Raw genomic sequence first — 21,138 nt, 5'->3', positions numbered from 1 at the left:
ACAGTTGGTGGTCCTAGTAAGCGGATTCATCTGAAGTCATGGGAGGAGATGCTCTCTAATGTCATCTCTGGTAAAGCTGTCCTGGGATGCAAAGAGACAATGGACATATCAGTGCCAGCTGAAGAGGTCCATGATGGTGAATATTAAATATCATATGTAATAAATGTTTTATTTGTAACAAATATATGTTAACATTAGAAATATACATAGGCTTTGTGCTTGACATATCAATGTAACCATGCACATGTGTAATACAGAATATAGAATGTTCCCAATTTTTTTCTTTCATGATTCAGATAGAGCAGCAATATTTTCTAATTTACTCCTATTATAAATATTTATTTGTTCTCTTGATATCTTTATTTGAAAAAGTAGGAATGTAAGCTAAGGAGCCTGCACATTTTTGGTTCAGCACCCTGGCTAGCGCTTGTGATTAGTGGCTACATTTAGCCACCCAATAAGCAAGAGCACCCCAGGTCCTGAACCAAAAATGGTCCGGCTCTTAAGCTTTACATCCTTGCTTTTCAAATAAAGATACCAAGAGAAGGAAGAAAATATGATAATTGTAGTAAATTAGAAAGAGACCTTAAATTGCATGCTCTGTTTGAATCATGAAAGTTTAATTTTGACTTTACTGCCCCTTTAAGTGCATATCCGGCTGCAGATATTGAGGTATAACTCGCCATTGGAAGCAGTCGAAAAACGATATTGCTTCCGACAGCATATTTATCGATTTGCGAGCACACGCAAACCGAATTACGGCTCCATGGAAACGAGCTTCTAGTTGGTAGTAAAACCAGCAAGTAATGAGAACAATCTTTAAGTGAAAGGCATCATGCATAAATAATATGCAGACAGTTTCATGCTTATGCTAATATACAATGGGAATCATATGCTTCAGGTTTTGCTTATTTAAAGAGGTTATAGAGTAAGAAATCCATGCAAAATTCATTTGAGACAGAAAGTTTTAGGCCATAAATAATTGTTTAGACTATGAAACATTGAGGGATAGTTATGTTATGTTTAGCATAGTATGAACTGATTTCTGGGAAGTAGAAGGAACGCTTTTCAAGCTAAACATTAAACAGAATAATTGGGTTACTATGTAGCATTTTATTTTTAAAAGCAAAATAATGCTAAAGAAACTTTGACAAACCTAAAATATGAAATAAGTCTGTGTGTTATAAGTGTCTATTTGAATTGTGGCCTTAAAGGGACATAATTGCAAAAAGAAAATATTGTAATACGTTAGAACAATTAGTTTTTGAGCTATTGATTTTTATATAACTATGTGCTTAGCTCATGCAAAGCAGTAATACATTACTGGGAGCTAGCTGAACACATCTGGTGAGCCAACCATAAGAGATAGATTTATGTAGCCAGTGCCAACAATCAATAACTAACTCCCAGTAGTGTGTTGCTACTGCTGATATGTAAATATGCATTTTCAACAAAGCATACCAAGAAAACAAAGCACATTTTATAACAGAAGTGCAATTAAAAGTGTCTTAAAATGACATGCTTGATCTGAATTGAGAAAGTTTAATTTTGATTTTAAAAATGTTGCTGTAAATGTATTTAAATGATTTATTTTGCATTCTTTTTCCAGATTTTAATTTGTTCATCCTGCAACGCTTTGAAGTCATGTTATCAATACCGGTTTCCTTCCGAGTGAAAGTGATCACGCAACTCACAGCTATGGAGCTTGCTATATACACAGAGAGGTTAATGGTAACAATATAGATTCTGTTCCTTTAAATATAATTTTGACTTAATTACAACTTGTGAGTGTGACTAAAGTTAGGTGTAAATGTTTTTTATTTGCACGATTTTTGAGTTGCGACATTATGGTGATTTTTTTTTTTTTTGCAAGATATTAGTTTCACCAGAGGATATTTTGAATATGAAACAAAAAAAACAGATTCAATATAATCAAGCCACCTTATTAAAACAACTTTTATTCATTTTATAGTGTTGGGTACACAGTAAAATAGACATTTTAAGCTTAAAATGAGCCTATATTTGTGTGTGCAAGTGTGTTTCTTTGTGACCATTCTGGATGTCTTTATAACCAGATGCCTAGAATAACGGATAGGTATTAGGCATCTGTCAGCTGAGCGTCCATAAAGCAGCTTTTTTAATCTGTTCAGCATGTAGAGGTTCTTAAGATCCAATTATTGGGGCCGATCTATTAAAGTGCGAACGGACATGATCCGCTGTAGCGTATGCTGTCGGCATTTATCATTGCACAAGCATTTCACTAGAAATGTTTGTGCAATGCTGCCCCCTGCACACAAAAAATCCCATGAGATAGTCATATCATGATTTCTAGACATACAAATACACATTAATTTATGTGAAAATATCATATATCAGATTTTTTGTATAACAAAAAAATAAAACAATCAGATATCATTCGGCTAGATTACGAGTTTTGCGTTATGAGTGGCTCGGTACTAACTTGCAAGTTATTGTCACCGCTCATCTCCCTATAGCGCTGCTATTACAGGTTTGCAAAAACCAGGCGTTAGCAGACAATATTGCAGCGTAAAGCTCCATTGAGCTCCATACCGCACTCCAATACCAGCGCTGCTTTGAGCTGGTTTTACGTGCTCGTGCACTATTTCCCCATAGATATCAATGGGGAGAGCCGGCTGAAAAAACACTTGCAATAAAGGAGCGTAAAGCTCCGTAACGCAGCCCCATTGATTCCTATGGGGAAGGAAAATTTATGTTTACACCTAACACCCTAACATAAACTCCGAATCTAAACACCCCTAATCTGCCGCCCCCAACATTGCCGCCACCTACATTATACTTATTAACCCCTAATCTGCTGCCCCCAAAATCTCCGCGACCTACATTACACTTATTAACCCCAAATCTGCCGCCCCTAACATCGCCGCCACCTACATTGCACTTATTAACCCATAATCTGCTGCCCCCAATGTCGCCGTCACCTACATACACTTATTAACCCCTAATCTGCTGCCCCTAACATCGCCCCCACCTACCTACATTTATTAACCCCTAATCTTCCACCCCCAGCGTCGCCGCCACTATACTAAAGTTATTAACCCCTAACCCTAAGTCTAACCCTAACCCTAACACCCACTAACTTTAATGTAATTATAATAAATCTAAATAAAACCTACTATTAATAACTAAATAATTCCTATATAAAACTAAATACTTACCTATAAAATAAACCCTAAGCTAGCTACAATATAACTAATAGTTACATTGTAGCTATCTTCGGTTTTATTTTTATTTTACAGGTAAATTTGTATTTATTATAACTAGGTAGACTAGTTAGTAAATAGTTATTAACTATTTACTAACTACCTAGCTAAAATAAATACAAATTTACCTGTAAAATAAAACCTAACCTGAGTTACACTAAAACCTAACCTTACACTACAATTAAATAAATTCCATTAATTAAATACAATTAACTAAATTACAAAAAAACTAAACACTAAATTACACAAAATAAAAAAGAAATGATCAAATATTTAAACTAATTACTCCTAATCTAATAGCCCTATCAAAATAAAAAAGCCCCCCAAAATAAAAAAAAACCCTAACCTAAACTAAACTGCCAATAGCCCTTGAAAGGGCCTTTTGCGGGGCATTGCCCCAAAGAAATCAGCTCTTTTACCTGTAAAATAAAATACAAACACCCCCCCAACAGTAAAACTCACCACCCACACAACCAAACCCCCCAAATAAAAACCTATCTAAAAAACCTAAGCTCCCCATTGCCCTGAAAAGGGCATTTGGAAGGGCATTGCCCTTAAAAGGGCATTTAGCTCTTTTTCAGCCCAAATCCTAAGCTAAAAATAAAACCCACCCAATAAACCCTTAAAAAAACCTAACACTAACCCCGAAGATCCACTTACAGTTTTTGAAGACCCGACATCCATCCTCAACGAAGCGGCAGAAGTCTTCATCCAAGCGGAAAGAAGTCCTCAACGAAACCGGGTGAAGTCTTCATCCAGACGGCATCTTCTATCTTCACCCATCTGGCGTGGAGCGGCTCCATCTTCTTCTGATGGCTCTTCTTGAATGAAGGTTCCTTTAAGGGACGTCATCCAAGATGGCGTCCCTTGAATTCCGATTGGCTGATAGAATTCTATCAGCCAATCGGAATTAAAGGTGAAAAAATCCTATTGGCTGTTGCAATCAGCCAATAGGATTGAGCTTTAATCCTATTGGCTGATCCAATCAGCTAATAGGATTGAGCTCACATTCTATTGGCTAAAATTAAAACCCAATCCAGTCGGGTTTTATTTTTAGCTTAGGGTTTGGGCTGAAAAAGAGCTAAATTCCCTTTTAAGGGCAATGCCCATCCAAATGCCCTTTTCAGGGCAATGGGGAGCTTAGGTTTTTTTAGTTTTTATTTGGGGGTTTGGCTGTGTGGGTGGTGGGTTTTACTGTTGGGGGGGGTGTTTGTATTTTATTTTACAGGTAAAAGAGCTGATTTCTTTGGGGCAATGCCCCGCAAAAGGCCCTTTTAAGGACTATTGGTAGTTTAGTTTAGGCTAGGTTTTTTTTTTTTATTTTGGGGGGGGGCTTTTTTATTTTGATAGGGCTATTAGATTAGGAGTAATTAGTTTAAATATTTGATTATTTCTTTTTTATTTTGTGTAATTTAGTGGTTTTTTTGTAATTTAGTTAATTGTATTTAATAAATGTAATTTAGTTAATTGTATTTAATACATGTAATTTATTTATGTGTAGTGTAGGGTTAGGTTTTAGTGTAACTCAGGTTAGGTTTTATTTTACAGGTACATTTGTATTTATTTTAGCTAGGTAGTAAGTGAATAGTTAATAACTATTTACTAACTATTCTACCTAGTTAAAATAAATACAAACTTACCTGTGAAATAAAAATAAAACCTAAGATAGCTACAATGTAACTACTAGTTATATTGTAGCTATCTTAGGGTTTATTATATAGGTAACTATTTAGTTTTAAATAGGAATTATTTAGTTATTAATAGTAGGTTTTATTTAGATTTATTTTAATTACATTAAAGTTAGGGGTGTTAGGGTTAGACTTTAGGGTTAGGTTTAGGGGTTAATAACTTTAGTATAGTGGCTGGGATTATGGGGCAGCAGATTAGGGGATAATAACATTAATGTAGGTTGCGGTGATGTTAGGGACAGCAGATTAGGGATTAATAATATTTAACTAGTGTTTGCGATGCGGGAGTAAGGCAGTTTAGGGGTTAATATGTTTATTATAGTGGCGGCGATGTCCGGAGCGGCAGATTAGGGGTTAATAATTATATTTTATTATTTGCGATGCGGGAGGGCCTTGGTTTAGGGGTTAATAGGTAGTTTATGGGTGTAAGTGTACTTAGGCTGTACTGCTTACTTTTTGGCCTCCCAGGCAAACTCGTAATACCGGCGCTATGGAAGTTCCTTTGAAAAAGGACTTTTTGAAAGCTGCGGTACTTACGTTGCGTTACGGCCAAAAAAGTGTGCGGTACAGAAATACCTGCAAGACTCGTAATACCAGCGGTAGTGAAAAAGAGCCTTAACGCTGCTTTTTCCCTCATAATGCAAAACTCGTAATCTAGCCAATTGTTTGTTGAGGTATAACTCTAGTTATTTCTTGGACATTAACAGATGAAAAATAAAAGATTAGCTTTAGCGAAATTTGCTTGTTCATGGACAGTAATGAAATGGTATAAATAAAGTTGAAAAAATAGAATATCCGCAACATCGATGACTCTTATTTATCAACAGTCCGATGCTCATCGCTCCGTACTTGACGTGTGTGTTTTTGACAGACTTTTTAATAAATAAGGGCATTGTATGTGGATTTGCGGCAGCGATGTCTGGCGATGTCTGGTGAGCGTATTGACTCCAGCGAATGCACCGAGATTGACGCTTTGATAAATCTGCCCCAAGGTCTTTAAAAAAAAGCTTGTTCACACCAGTTTTTAAAAGACAGAGGGGTCTATTTATGAAGCAGCGGATGCTGCCTCAGACCCACTCTGCTTCAGTTCCAGCTGAAGCGGAAGTTAAGAAGTAGTGGTCCTAAGACTGCTGCTCTTTAACTTGTCTGCCACCTCTGAGGTGGCGGACAGCAATCCACCTGATCAAATACGATCGGGGTGATTGACACCTCCTGCTAGCGGCCGATTGGCCACAAATCTGCAGGGGGTGGTATTGCACCAGCAGTTCACAAGAACTGCTGGTGCAATGATAAATGCCGACAGCGTATGCTGTCAGCATTTATCGATGTGCGGCGGACATGATCCGCTATATCGGATCATGTCCGTCCGCACATTAATAAATGGACCCTTTAAAGTGAATGTAAATTTTCATGAATTAGTGCCCCTTTTTTATATATACTATTAAAAACATGGGCACTTCCATTCATGAAAGTTTACATTGCATCGTATTTTTTACAAATACTTACCTTTCTCTTGTGCAAAGCCAGATTGCAGATCCCCCGCACGCTTCTCATGCTGTACTTACACAACAATAACCAAACCAGCTTCCTCCAATCATGAGATGGACGATCTGGGGGGAAGCCATGATTGGAGGAAGCCAGTTTCATCATTGGTGACGTATGTACTGAGGAACTGCAGGCATGGGATCGGCGATCTGGCTTTGCACAAGAGAAAGGTAAGTATTTGTAAAAATACGGTGCAATGTAAACTTTCATGAATGAAAGTGCCCCTGTTTTTAATAGAATTTTTAAAAACCGGGCACTCATTCATAAAAGTTTACATTCACTTTAATAAAGATACAATAAACACTTTGCAATTGCAACACTTTTTTTTGCAGTCTTGCGATAAACTAACATACTGGGGGAGTTTGAAAATGTTTGGAATTCATTCTCGCCTTGTTTGCTGCAATAGCTTTTAATAGCCAAACTGGACTTGTTATATGGTCATTTTGTGGTCAGTCACAACCCTATAGGACAACTTAGCAACTGATTTATCTTCAAAAGTCCCCATAGACTTTCTATTGAAAATCTTTAGGGATGTTTTTCTAAATAATCGTGATCAATGTTTATGGGGTCAATCACAATCTGTTGGCTAAGGCATTTTTCGGCTCTTTTACTGGCTGAAAAGTGCTTTTTTTGTTTTAATGCCATAGAGCATTTTTGTCTATTTCCCAATTTTGATTTATAGGAAAAAAGCCCTTTTTTTAATGTGGTACCGAAAAGTTCTCGGCTATCACAATTTATTTTCAAGAGAGTTTTAAAAAGATACATTTAAAAACATTTTTTAAAGGATTCTGATCGACCCCTTAATTTGTTAACTCTTTATATTTTAACTGTATTTTAAATATAAATAATAAAAGTTATATTTTATTATTTATCAAGTCATGTTGATAGAGTTTACACCTACATTTCTTTTCCTTTTCATATAATTTGCTTACAATGGTAGCGCCAACTGAACATTATTTCCAGCTGTATATCTGTATTATGTTTAGTTATCTAGTGAACATAAAAAAATATCTGGACTGTTGCTGGAGTGAACACTACAGGCTTATGGGTCTGGTCTTATTTCCCCATCAGACATTATTAGGAACATTTTTAATTTCATGATTCATGATAAAAAACACATGTTATGGCTCATTTTGTAACGATCTTCGGTGATTAATGCAATAGTGAGGCATCTTCAAAACTCTTGCTGAACAGTTGCATTTAATCAAAATTGGCATATCAAAAACCCCAAACTGATTTTGGGATTGGAAATTTCACTTGTTATATACACCTCTATATGTTAGTTTTTGTTACATATTGTCTTCAGGGGTGTCACATGAGAGACTACAATGGATTATAAATTTACTTGGGGTGCTGGTATAATTTAATTAACTAAATAAAAAAAAAATCTATATTTCCAGATGTTACCCAAATTTATACATGGAGAAAGGACATCAATTACCTTATTGCAAATACAAAGAGCAAATTGTGTATTAAAAGGGGGTTAGCTGTTGGAGTAGTTAGCGGGTGGGTAGTGGGAATACAAAAAGATTTTCTTGACTTATGGCTAGATTACGAGTTATGCGGTACGGCTATACCGCTGAAAAATTGACTATTGCTTGTGGAATGGCCAGTAACACATATTACGAGTTGCGATGGTATAGCTATACCGCAAGCATTTTAGCCTGTAATGCAACGTCCATTCCGCACTCTAAAAAATTATGTTTGAGTGCGGGATTTTCCATAGCACTGTATTACAGGTTGTGCGGTCCGGCTAAAATGCTTGCGTTACAGCCTATACAGACACAAGCCATTCCACCATCTGAGACCAGTAGTAAAGGATTTTGCAAAACAAAAATGTTTCACAAAATTCATAACTAAAATGCTACAAAGTACACTAAAACTCATAAATGGCCTATTAACCCCTAAACCGCCACCCTCCCGCATCGCTAATATTGTATTAACTAACACAAAACAAAACAGGTTTATCTGTGACTCCAATCTTGTCCTCTAAGCACACTCAGAAAGTATACCGTGATTCTCTCACACACAAATGTATACAGTTGCACAAAAAAAGGTTGTTGTTTTTTATAGTGGCGCTCGGGAGAGCGCTAGAGGGTGTAGGTGGGCAATAATCAAATACTAAAATAGTATATAAAAATGTTTAATTCATATGAAATACGTAAAATAAAAAAGCATATATGACATATAAAATAATTGTCAGAATATGCATAAGAGTGTGTAAAAATGTTGTGTCCACAACTATAAAAAAATCCGCAATATACAGACAATAATCTACATACAAATGTGCTTTAATTTAAAATGTAATCAGTTACAATAGGTGAGTTCAAGCAGTGTTATGTACGGTATCCTCTATTTCAGTAATTTGTAACACCATTCTATGTATAAACAGCTGACTAAAATACAAAAGAAAAAAGGTTCAAATCTATTGTCATAAGCTGCTAATTCATGGGTATAAGGCTTCACACTGAAATCAGGTTAATATGAATAGATCAAATACACTGTTGCTAATCGGCAGAATGGTAGATGGAAACAATGCAATGTGTATATTTCCTTTAGAATAGTCAGAAAGGTTTCTCTGCTGTATTTCACTATATGTAATATTGTACTCCAAGGCCTCTATTTATCAAGGACTGTCGGACCTGATCCGACAGTGCAGATCAGGTCCGACAGACCTCGCTGAATACGTGCACGATCGGGTTGATTTCCAGCGATGTCTGTCAGAGCAGGCGGACAGGTTATGGAGCAGCAGTCTTTGTGACCGCTGCTTCATAAATGCTGTTTCTGGCGAGCCTGCAGGCTCGCCAGAAACACGGGGCATCAAGCTCCATTCGGAGCTTGATAAATATGCCCCCAAGTGTCAAAGTAGATAAAAAACTGACCGGTCAGTGATCCAATGTTAACTTCAAAGTATTGCTATCCTTACCGGACCTCCGTGGTAATGCTTATTATAATCCCAAAATGCAGTCACACTGACTCAGAACTTGTCTGCTGTGGATCTCCTAGCTGTAGGTATTCAGCTTTTGCCCAGCATTTTCACTGACTGTGCTGCAAGGGGGTCACCGAACTAGAAGCCAATCGGATGGTCGATGCAGGATTTGGCTCCAAATTTGAAAAATTAGTGTGATAGTATCACTGTGCATTTTATAATCCTCCTGAACAATAAGCCTTTCTTCTACAAGTTTCAGCAGTGTAATTCCTTTATTAAGAAGGATTGTTGTGTATTCAGTGCTTCTATTTATACCTCCTTAATGGTGCCATGTGCAACACTTAAAGGCACAGTATTACTTTTTAACAGGTGTTGTCTCCATCAGTCTATGGGATTGCTCAGTTTTGGAATTCCATTTATTTATATTCTGTGAGTGTATGTATCATCTTTGATTATATAGTCAAACAGATTCAATACCTCTTGTCATATGCAGTCATTCTATCATGCAAGTATAATGAGAGAACGGTAAAAAAATCTCAAATATTAGTATACAATTAATTTACATTCAGTTGTGTAAGTAGTGAGAAGAATAAAATGATTCTCTGTAAATGTATTGACAATTAGTTGAAATGGTTTAAATCTAATTCGGCATTTAAGCCTAATGGTGTCAATGTCCAAAAGTTGATATAAGTTCTGCTTCAGTGCGTAATAGGTGTTGTGTGATATTGCCTCCTCTCTTTAGTTTTACTTTTTTCACACCCCAATATAGTAGACCATCTGTTTTTTGGCCATGACTCTCTTTAAAATACAGTGAAAGGAGATGATCGTTGAACCCCCATTCTATATTCAGTATGTGTTGACTGATTATGTCCCATAGGGGGAGTCCTGTTTGGCCCAAGTACTGTTTTTACATGGGCAGTGAATGATATATACTACGTTGGAGTCTGTACATCTAATGGTATCGTTGATGGTGAATTTAAAATCAGAATTTGTGGATTAAACTACCTTGCATTTTTTGCTGAACCTACATGCCTTACACCTATGACAAGGGAAGAACCTTTATAGTTTATTACCTTCCATATCTTTGTTAACTTTTCCATCTTTTTTCTTATATTCACTTGGGGCTAATAGGGTTTTGAGGGTTTTTGCTCTCCTATAGATGATTTTAGGTTTAGCTTCTATGATTTCATTCAAGATGGGGTCTTTTTGTACTAGATGCCAATGTTGTGTAATATTTTCCTTATTAGTTTGAAATCGGAACTTTTTTTCTTTCTAATTTCTCTACACTGCTCATTGCTTCTTTCACAAGTTCCTCCCTGTACCCCCTCTCTATAAATCTGTTTGTAAGTATTTGAGCTTGGTCTTTATAGTCTCTTATATCTGAGCAGTTCTTCCTTAATCTCATAAATTGCCCTTTGGGTACATTGGTTTTCCATTGTTCATGGTGGTAGCTGTCGTAGTGTATGTAATTGTTAAAATCTACTTGTAATAAACGCTGATATTACGAAAAACAAAAAAACTCTAAGATTACAAAAATAAAAAACAAAATGATCAAAAATAAAAACAATTACACCTAATCGAATAGCCCTATAAAAATGAAAAAGCCCCACCAAAATAAAAAACACCCCCTAAGCTACAATAAACTACCAATAGCCCTTAAAAGGGTCTGTTGAGGGGCATTGCCCTAAGTTAAACAGCTATTTTACCTATAAAAAAATACAAAGTCCCCCAACAGAAAAATCCCCCACCCAACCAATCCCCCAAAATAAAAAACCTAAGTCTAAAAAAACCTAAGCTACCTATTGCCCCTAAAGGGGCATTTGTATGGGCATTGTCCTTAAAAGGGCATTCAGCTCTTTTACAAGACCAAAGCCCTAAAATTAAAAAAACAGCCCAAAAATAAACAAAAAACCTAACACTAACCCCAGAAAATGTACTCATGGTTCCTGAAGTCCTGTCATCCACCCTCATCCAGGCAGCGCCACCCTCATCCATCTCGGGGATGTCTTCTATCTTCATTCCGGCAGCGCAGAGCAGAGCTATCATGGACGGCAATGACATCCTGAGCGTCCTCTTCATACAATCACCACCGTACACTCAAGTCGAATGCAACGTACCCATTTCAAAATGGCGTACCTTGCATTCCTATTGGATGATTTGATTCTTTAAATTCAAATCAGCCAATAGGATGAGAGCTTCTGAAATCCTATTGGCTGTTCAAATTCTATTGGCTGTTCCCCTTCCCCTGTATGTCCTGCCCCTGTATGTCCCACACCTGTTACAACATTTATTGTTACCTATAAAAAAAATAACAGTATAGGATACACTATACCCATATATAAATTATTACTCAATGGGAAGGTCAATAGAAAGGATTTGGAACAGTATTTTAATTGGGCTTTCACCAACTGGCTTAAAATCCAGCTGGTACACCATTTAATTTCCACTTCACTGGCTAAAGAAGCTTTAATACTAAGTCCGACCCCTTTTGAGCAATTATGCTTGATAGACATACCCATGAGACACACACTTACATGGGCAAATAAATTATTGTTGAAAGTAGAAAAAGAACCCCCACCAAATGTATCTGAATCTGAATGGTCACAAATAATTTCTTGTACAAAGAAATCATCTCACTCCACGAGATTCTTAGAACTCAATCACAAAATCCAGACAAGGTTGTACCTTACACCTGCAAGATTAAAAAGCATATTCCCCAGAACATTGCATGTTTGTTGGTGGGGCTGCGGAGAAAGGGGTACAATGTACCATATATGGTGGCAGTGCCCAAAATGGCAACCATTTTGGTTAAATATAGAAGCCTATTTCAGGGTTCTGCTGGGTGCAGAATTTCACATCTCACTTGAACCTGCTTTAGCATTACTAAATCTTTTACCAAACCGCATTTGCAAACTACGCACAATAATTATCCAATTCTCCCTTAATTCAATAGAATTGCATATCCTGAAATACATCAAACCTATTAGCCTTAAGATACCTGTGACGAAACCAATCTCGCCACTGTACATTGGAGGGCCTGTTATGGAACATTCTTTGGGCTGGAGGTACATGGGCTTAAGGATACCCAGAGACTGCATGGAAATATGGAATTTTATATGCTGGACACCCCATGTACTTTCATAACTCTGTCTTATGTCTATGTCACCCTGTATCCATAAATACAGGATGGGTACAGGGTGTGAGTGCCCCTTGTGGGAGCAATTGTGACTCTATAAGCCAAGTGGGCATAAAAGACTTTATAGCTAATAAGAACTGTTCCTATATTCTGTAATAAGATGTATTCTATGTATGTTTCAGATCTGATTGTGTCTCAGGAGTCTGTCTGGGTAAACTGATTGTGTCCTTGTGTGATTATGTTAACTAGACTGCCCAACATCAGATTGTCTGAGTACTTAATATGTTAATCTGTTTTACCTGTGAATAGACAATTGTTAGAGGTTTGATGCATTGTTCATATGTTTGCTTTACTGTTAAACCAATGCCCTCTGTAACCTGAAGCCAGGGTGTATAAATCTGTGTGCTGCCTTCAAATAAAGTAGTCATTCTGTTTAAACCTGAAAACTGGCTGGTTTGTGAATTGCTGATGTACTATGCAGGACGTTGTTCCCTGGTATTAACCCTTGGTACACAGTTGGTACCGTAACATTGGTGGCAGCGACGGAATGAACCTTATCGCCCAGAAGAGCAACTACACAAGCCAGTAACCTCAGGAAGAGGGGGATTATTACAATACTGACTAAGATGGAAAAGAGAAAAGTAAATTTTGCAGCTTTTAAAAACTTCCTGGAAACAGAAGGAGAGATTGATGGGTACCTTGCGGATTTTGAGAGGCAATGTGCACTACACAAGGTACCCGCAGAGGACTGGGTCACGATATTATCTGGAAAATTATCCGGCCGGGCCAGAGAGGCTTTTCGGGCCATTCCAGATGAGGAAGTCAGGGAGTATAATACTGTAAAAGAGGCTCTGCTCTCCAGGTATGCGGTTACACCGGAGGCATACCGGAGGCGGTTCAGAGACACTGTTAAAGTAGCTGGAGATTCCTACCTTGAGTGGGCATGTAAGGTGCACCGCACAGCAGCTCACTGGATAGCGGGGTGCCAAGCCGTATCTGGGGAAGAGGTGCTGCAGCTATTCCTGTTGGAACATTGCTTCGACAAGTTACCCGCAGGAGTTCGAGAGTGGGTTCGGGACCGTAAACCCTCCACCCTGCAGGAAGCGGCTCGCTTGGCAGATGAGTATACGGATGCCCGCAAACTGGACACTGCTACCACTAAGCCCCCTGCTAGAGTGGAGTACAGACCCCCAGTCACCCCAGCAGCTGCCAGTTACCAAACCCCGGCGCACCGCTATACCACACGGCCTCCGGCCACGAACTACCCTCAGAGAGCCCTGTTCAATTTGCGGTGCTACTCACAACCTATTTGGTGCTTTAGATGTAAGCAACTAGGGCACAAAAGACCAGAGTGTCCCCTAAACGCAGCGAACCAAGCGCAGTCCTGGAGAAGACCCGCCGGCGGAATCCCACGTAATCCTCAGCCTGCGGCCCACTACGTAGAGGCGCAAGAATGCTGGAGCATCCTACATGAGGCAGACCTTGTGCAAGCTGCCCACCGGAATAACCGGCAACTGGTTAAAGTGAATGGGAAGAAGGTCAGTGGTCTACGGGATACTGGTGCTACCATGACCTTGCTTCAAAAGAACTTGGTGTCTGAGAAACAGTACACTGGAGACACTGTGGCTGTGAGGGTAGCAGGGGGCGATGTGTTCAGCCTACCTGTTGCCAGGGTACATTTGGATTGGGGAGTGGGCGCTAGACCTGTGAATGTGGGGGTCAAGAAGGACTTACCTGCTGATGTTCTTCTTGGAAATGACTTGGCCCCCCTTGTTTCTGCCTACGCTCCTATGGGTCCCGCTGATGTTAACTCTGTGACTACCCGTGCCCAGATCCATGCAGCAGAGACTGACCCACCTGCTGCTAAGCCCCAGGACGCTGAGCTCAGTAAATCTCTATCCGCTATTGATATGTGGAGGTCCCGTTACAATGCGCTGATGAAGGAGAAGAGGAGCGCAGAGGAAAAAGCATGTTTAGAACGTGAATCTCTGCTAGACAAGCTGCACCGACAGACTGCAGAAAACACCAGCTTGAGAGTGGGACATGAAACCTTAAAGACAAACTTAGCGACACTTGAGGAGAAGCTGACGCTGGCTCATAGTGAGGTGCAGCAACTCAAGGGCACCCTATGTCAGTATGAAGGGATTGTGGATACCTATAAAGAGCAGGTACAGAAAACTCGTAAAGAAGCTGATGGGATTTTGAAGGACTGTTTGGCCCTGGTCTGGGCACTGAGGAATTCGAACCCTTGTTTGTATGGACAGGAATTCTCTCTCATAACGGGAATACAGATGGATTGTCCCAGCAAACTGACATGCCTACCAGGCGCTCTGGTGGTATATGGCACAGTATATACCCTGGACAGCCGAGCATGACAAACCAGAGGGAGAGGAGTTTGATGGTCCTGTCCCCCAGCAGCAGAGGAATATACAGGGAATTGGGAGCCCAGACTCCATTCCCCAGGGGCAGGCTGCGTTACAAGGGGTAGGGACAGTTGGTCCTGTTCCCCAGCAACACGGCTGTTTAGCCAAAGGGGAGACGATTGGTCTCCCCCTCCAGCAGCACAGCTATGTATCCAAAGGGGAGACAGTCGGTCTCCCCCTCCAGCAACCAGGCTCCCACCAGGCTACTTCCATGGTAGTGCTGGCACCCGGGCAGAGTACAGCTGGTCTCTGCCCACCTCACAACCCACCAATTCAGCGTACCAGTCCCCCACACAGCTGTGGACAAGTTTTCCCCGTACTCAGGTGTAGTAACCATTTATTGTGGGTGGCCTGTACTACTAATTGTGTTTTATGGGTGGGTTGCTGGACTAACCAGGGCACTGACCGGCAGGAGGTCAGATACCCTGTTAGTCTGTTTGGAAAAGGGGAGAGATGTGACGAAACCAATCTCGCCACTGTACATTGGAGGGCCTGTTATGGAACATTCTTTGGGCTGGAGGTACATGGGCTTAAGGATACCCAGAGACTGCATGGAAATATGGAATTTTATATGCTGGACACCCCATGTACTTTCATAACTCTGTCTTATGTCTATGTCACCCTGTATCCATAAATACAGGATGGGTACAGGGTGTGAGTGCCCCTTGTGGGAGCAATTGTGACTCTATAAGCCAAGTGGGCATAAAAGACTTTATAGCTAATAAGAACTGTTCCTATATTCTGTAATAAGATGTATTCTATGTATGTTTCAGATCTGATTGTGTCTCAGGAGTCTGTCTGGGTAAACTGATTGTGTCCTTGTGTGATTATGTTAACTAGACTGCCCAACATCAGATTGTCTGAGTACTTAATATGTTAATCTGTTTTACCTGTGAATAGACAATTGTTAGAGGTTTGATGCATTGTTCATATGTTTGCTTTACTGTTAAACCAATGCCCTCTGTAACCTGAAGCCAGGGTGTATAAATCTGTGTGCTGCCTTCAAATAAAGTAGTCATTCTGTTTAAACCTGAAAACTGGCTGGTTTGTGAATTGCTGATGTCCTATGCAGGACGTTGTTCCCTGGTATTAACCCTTGGTACACAGTTGGTACCGTAACAATACCCATACTCCTCTAGTAACCATTATGTTTTCCATCAGTTGTACCCACATGTTCCTTTTAGGCACATTTTGGGATTTCCAATGCAAAGTTATAAGGGACCTACGTCCCTTATAACTTTGCATTGGAAATCCCAAAATGTGCCTAAAAGGAACATGTGGGTACAACTGATGGAAAACATAATGGTTACTAGAGGAGTATGGGTATCTTAAGGCTAATAGGCTTGATGTATTTCAGGATATGCAATTCTACTGGGAAACCAGCATTAAATCCTTTCAAACCCCTCCGATTATAGCTTAAGACAATATAATCTGTAATAAATCAAGTGAATGGCACCAATTGTTATTGCAATTGTTATTGCAGTGTTTTTTGTTGTTTTTCTGTTTCTAATTTAATTTAATAATTTTATGTGCAATTTCTTGTTTACCTTGAATCTGTTTTCATGAAAGTTTAAGTGTGTTGGTAGTGCATCATCTAGACAACCTCTATAAAAACTAGCAGCGTTACCTTCTACTAATATGGAATCAAGACTATATATAACTGGCCAATTAGTGGACTTGGAATCAGATCATCCAATTACATGATTTTTATGTAGTGTCTATATGTATATCTTTATTTTTAAGATTTGTTTTACTGAAACCTTAATAAAAATTATAAATGAAAAAAAAAATAACAGTATATTTTACATCTCCTGAAACCATAAACACTTCTTCAGGATATACACAGCACCTTCTCATAACATCACCCCTGAAAGTGCAGGGCCCCCCAAAGCACGGGGCCCTGGATGGGTGCCCCTCTTGCCTTGTCCAAAGTGCAGGCCTGGCTCCAGTTTCTCCCCCCCCCCCATATCCTTACTTTCCACCGGTGTACAGTTACTTATCTGATCCACTGACCGTCCAGCACTGGTGTGTTGTTTATAAAACCACTTGCACCTACACTCAATAGCAGCATACTCTAGGTGCCTTCTTTCCTGATCCTTTACATACAGTGAAGGGTTGTAGTGGGAGTGTGTTGTTACTGAGCATGGTGTCACGATCTGGGGAATGCATCACAATGAAAAGGACCCAAAGGGTGAAATAGAATAGCAGTAAACCTGACCTAGTACTCTGTATACAGTCCAGACATGCTAATTCTGTAGTAAGGAAATACATAGTTAAAGGGACAGTAAAGTCATAATTAGACAATTATCATTTAGAAATTACAATTTTAAACAACTTTCCAATGTACTTCTATTATTTAATTTGCTTCCTTCTCTTGTTATACTTTGATTAAAGGTTTATCTAAAGCAGGGGAATATCCCAGAGGCTGAAAATAAAGCTGTCTGTGACCTGAGTGGCTAAACTCCTTCTATAGCGGGAGTTGTATTATTTTTACCTTGCCCTGTTATAAATGTATTTCCTGGCAATGCAGAAGTTAAAGTTAACCAAAATAGAATATTGTACGGTAAGTAAATCCCACTAAGTACAGAAGGTATTCTCTACTATCACATAGGTAAATTAATAGCCTCTAATCCAAAATATCAATATTCATTGTTAGCAACAAGCTCATTAAAAATTGAGAGACACCACTCTCCACAAAGACCCCTGACACGCATTTCACATAACGCTTTTTCAGAGGGGGTGCACGTTGGTTTAGAATCCTTTTATTTAAATGTCTGCAAATCCCTCCTCCTGTTTCTGATTGGCAATTTTTTGGTAGGTGATTTGTTGTTGGGTTATTCAATCAGATAACGATATCCATTGTTTGATCAGTGACGTTTTGAAGTCACATGATTGCATGTTAAGCCAATCCGATTTCACATCCACTTCCTGCTATAATCTTATTGGCTGATCATTGTTTACCTGCCATCATGGAGTACTTTGTTGCAATATTGATCCTTATTTTTAATAAGCATCATCTAAATGCCACATTTTGTAGCAATCAGTTACATAAGAGATGTAAAATAAGAGATGTAAAGTTTATCTTGCTTTTTTTTCTCTCTCTTCTTTCCTATATATTAAAGGTTGGATATGAATAATCACAATACTCTGAACATAGTGTCCTGGAATATAGGGGGCATTACATCTTCCATGAAAGGCAGTTCTAGTACATCTTTAAAAATTAAATAGCGACATAGCCCTTTTACAGGAAACCCATCTAGACTTACCTGAAGTTGCTAAACTAAAATCCTCTTGGGTTGGAGAGGTTATTGCCTCCCCCTGTGTTAACAGCAAGAGTGGAGTGACCATTCTAATAGGAGATAAGATTAATTACCAGATATTATATACATATACGGACCCAGAGGGTAAGTATCTCCTCTTGAAATTCAAAATAGCTAACTCCATTTATACACTTTCTAATATTTATGCCCCAAACTCTATCAGCTCAGATTTCTGGGACTCTATCCAGGTGAAGATAATACAATGTTCTGAGGGCTATCTTATAATCGGAGGAGATTTTAACATGGCTCCCCAATATCCCCTAGATAGACATAGAAAAAACCCCACTTCATTTAAAACCAAAAGAGGTGCCCTAGAAACAAAATTGCTTAAAAAGATTTTTCAACATTTGGCAGTCAGGGACATATGGAGGGCACAGAATCCTGATGTTAGAGAATATACGTGCTTGTCTAAAGCACATAAAACGCTATCCAGAATTGATTTATTTTTAGTGGATGATAAAACAGCCAAGCTACAAATTAAAGCAGATATACATCCTATCTCCCTCTCAGACCATGCTCCAATCTCTCTCCAATTTATTAACTCCACCCATAGCCCTACATCTATGCGTTACTTTTTTTCCAAAATATCTTTGTACTGATATTAAATTAAAAAAAATTCTTAAAAGGAAGTTTGAAGAGTTTGCACAGTTTAATTGAGATCACATACACAAACCACTGGTTTTCTGGGAAACTGTAACACACACTAACTTAAAGTTAGAAATTGGTAGAACATGTAAGAAAAAGTAATCATAGCAGACCATAAAAATAAGGTTGTGTCTCACGTAGATTATAGTGAAATATACATCTATATATACACACATATAATCTGAGTGAGTGGTGTTTAATATAAGACCTGTAACTGTTTGTGGAAATTATATGTGAGTTTGATTGTGGTCTCACTAAAACAGTGATTAATATAGAACAGTTATAGGTCTTCAGGACTGCACAAAAAATAGTAAAGAAATATAAGGTAAAAATATATATATTTAGTGAAGTTTGAAAAGGTATCAGCTTTATAGCAAAAGTTTAGTAGCAAATAAGTTTTTGGCAAGAAAATGAAGAAGTAAGCAGCTTGATATGCATATATAAAATAAGAGGAATTAATGTCCAGGAAAGACTCACCTCCGGAGGGATTAACTATGTAAATCAGTGGTGGTTCAGTGTTCTGGTTTATATGGAAAACTTTGGTAGCAAGATTAGAGGGGAGAGCTGCTCTCAGAGCTGCAGCGTTGATCCGGGCAAACCAGAAGTGCGTCTGGTCCGTGAAACCGAAAGTCCTCAGGTGTCACGCAAACAGCGTGTGAAGATTGAAATCGTCAGGTAGGCAGGCAGGGAATGATCCACAATGTGAGCGGCTCAGGAGGGAAGCATGAAACTTCAATACCAAGCAAGGTACTGAAGGTTTCATGCTCCTTTATAGCCAGAGTCAGAGGTATTGCTACGCCTCTTTAAAGAGACAGGCTCTTTTTATGACAGAATACCCCCTCTAAGGAACCACTCCGTGGTTCAAGGTTGAGGTCTGGTGGGATGTCGACGGTGGAACAGAGACACTAGCCTTGGGGCTGAGAGATTAACTGAAGGCTCCCAGGAATCCTCCTCACTGGGGTAGCCCTTCCAGTGAATCAAATACTGGAGTCTACCAGACACTTTTCGAGAGTCCAGGATGCTTTCAACCTCATACTCTACTTCAGGCACCAGAGGGGGTTCATACACGGAAGAAGGCTGATGATTCCTAAGTGCCTGATAGGGTTTGAGAAGGGAGACGTGAAAAGTCGGGTGGATTCGGTAATGTGATGGTAAGATAAGGGTCACCGCATTTTCATTGATGACCTTAGATATAGGGAAAGGTCCAATAAACAATTTGTTAAATTTACGACTAGGTACCGTGAGACGTAGGTTTCTTGTGGATGACCATACTAAGTCTCCCGGATTGTAAGTAGGGGACGCTCTATGGCGGAGGTCATAGTAATGTTTATGATGCAATTGGGCTCTCTTGATGTTTTCTGAGAGCAATGTGAAGGACTCCGAAATGGAGTTAGAGAAATCATTAATTATAGGACAATCACTTTCCCTGTCAAGGGGTAAGCGAAATGACGGATGAAATCCATAATTGGCATGGAAAGGAGTATCTTTGATTGAAGTGTGATATGTGTTATTATGTGCAAATTCTGCAATAGGGAGCAATTCACTCCAGTTATCCTGTTGTTGTGTAGAGAAACAACAGATGTATTCTTCCAACCACTGGTTGGTGCGTTCTGTTTGCCCGTTGGTCTGGGGGTGGAAAGCAGATGACAACCTCTGGTCAATCTCAAGGGTTTTACATAGTTGTTTCCAAAGGCGAGAAGTAAATTGGGTCCCCCTGTCAGTTGTGATAGAGGAGGGTACACCATGTAATTTGATTACATTCTCAAGCAACAGTGTCACTGTTTCCATGCTGGTAGGGAGCTTACGGAAAGGGACAAAATGTGACATCTTTGTTAATAAATCAACTATTACCATGATAGTATTGTTCCCACCGGAAGTGGGTAGTTCAACAATAAAATCTATGGCAATCTCACTCCAGGGTCTTTTGGGTATTGGAAGAGAAAGGAGGTAACCTGGAGGGTGTCTTCTATCTTCTTTACATGTGGTACATATCTTACAAGTTAGAATGTGTTTCTTTACATCATAGATCATCTTGGGCCACCAGTATAATCGCTTAAGCAATCTATGAGTCTTGTTGACTCCTGGGTGTCCAGAGAATTTGGAATCATGTACCTGTTCAAGTATGTGTAGTCTCAGATTAGGTGGAACATATACCCTACCTTGGTAAGTAAGTAAACCATCATTTTGAGGAGTTAAATTATAGGTATCTT

Source organism: Bombina bombina, chromosome 10 (genome assembly GCF_027579735.1).
Source record: "Bombina bombina isolate aBomBom1 chromosome 10, aBomBom1.pri, whole genome shotgun sequence".
Taxonomy (NCBI): domain Eukaryota; kingdom Metazoa; phylum Chordata; class Amphibia; order Anura; family Bombinatoridae; genus Bombina; species Bombina bombina.
Note: the sequence above shows the minus strand (reverse complement) of the source record.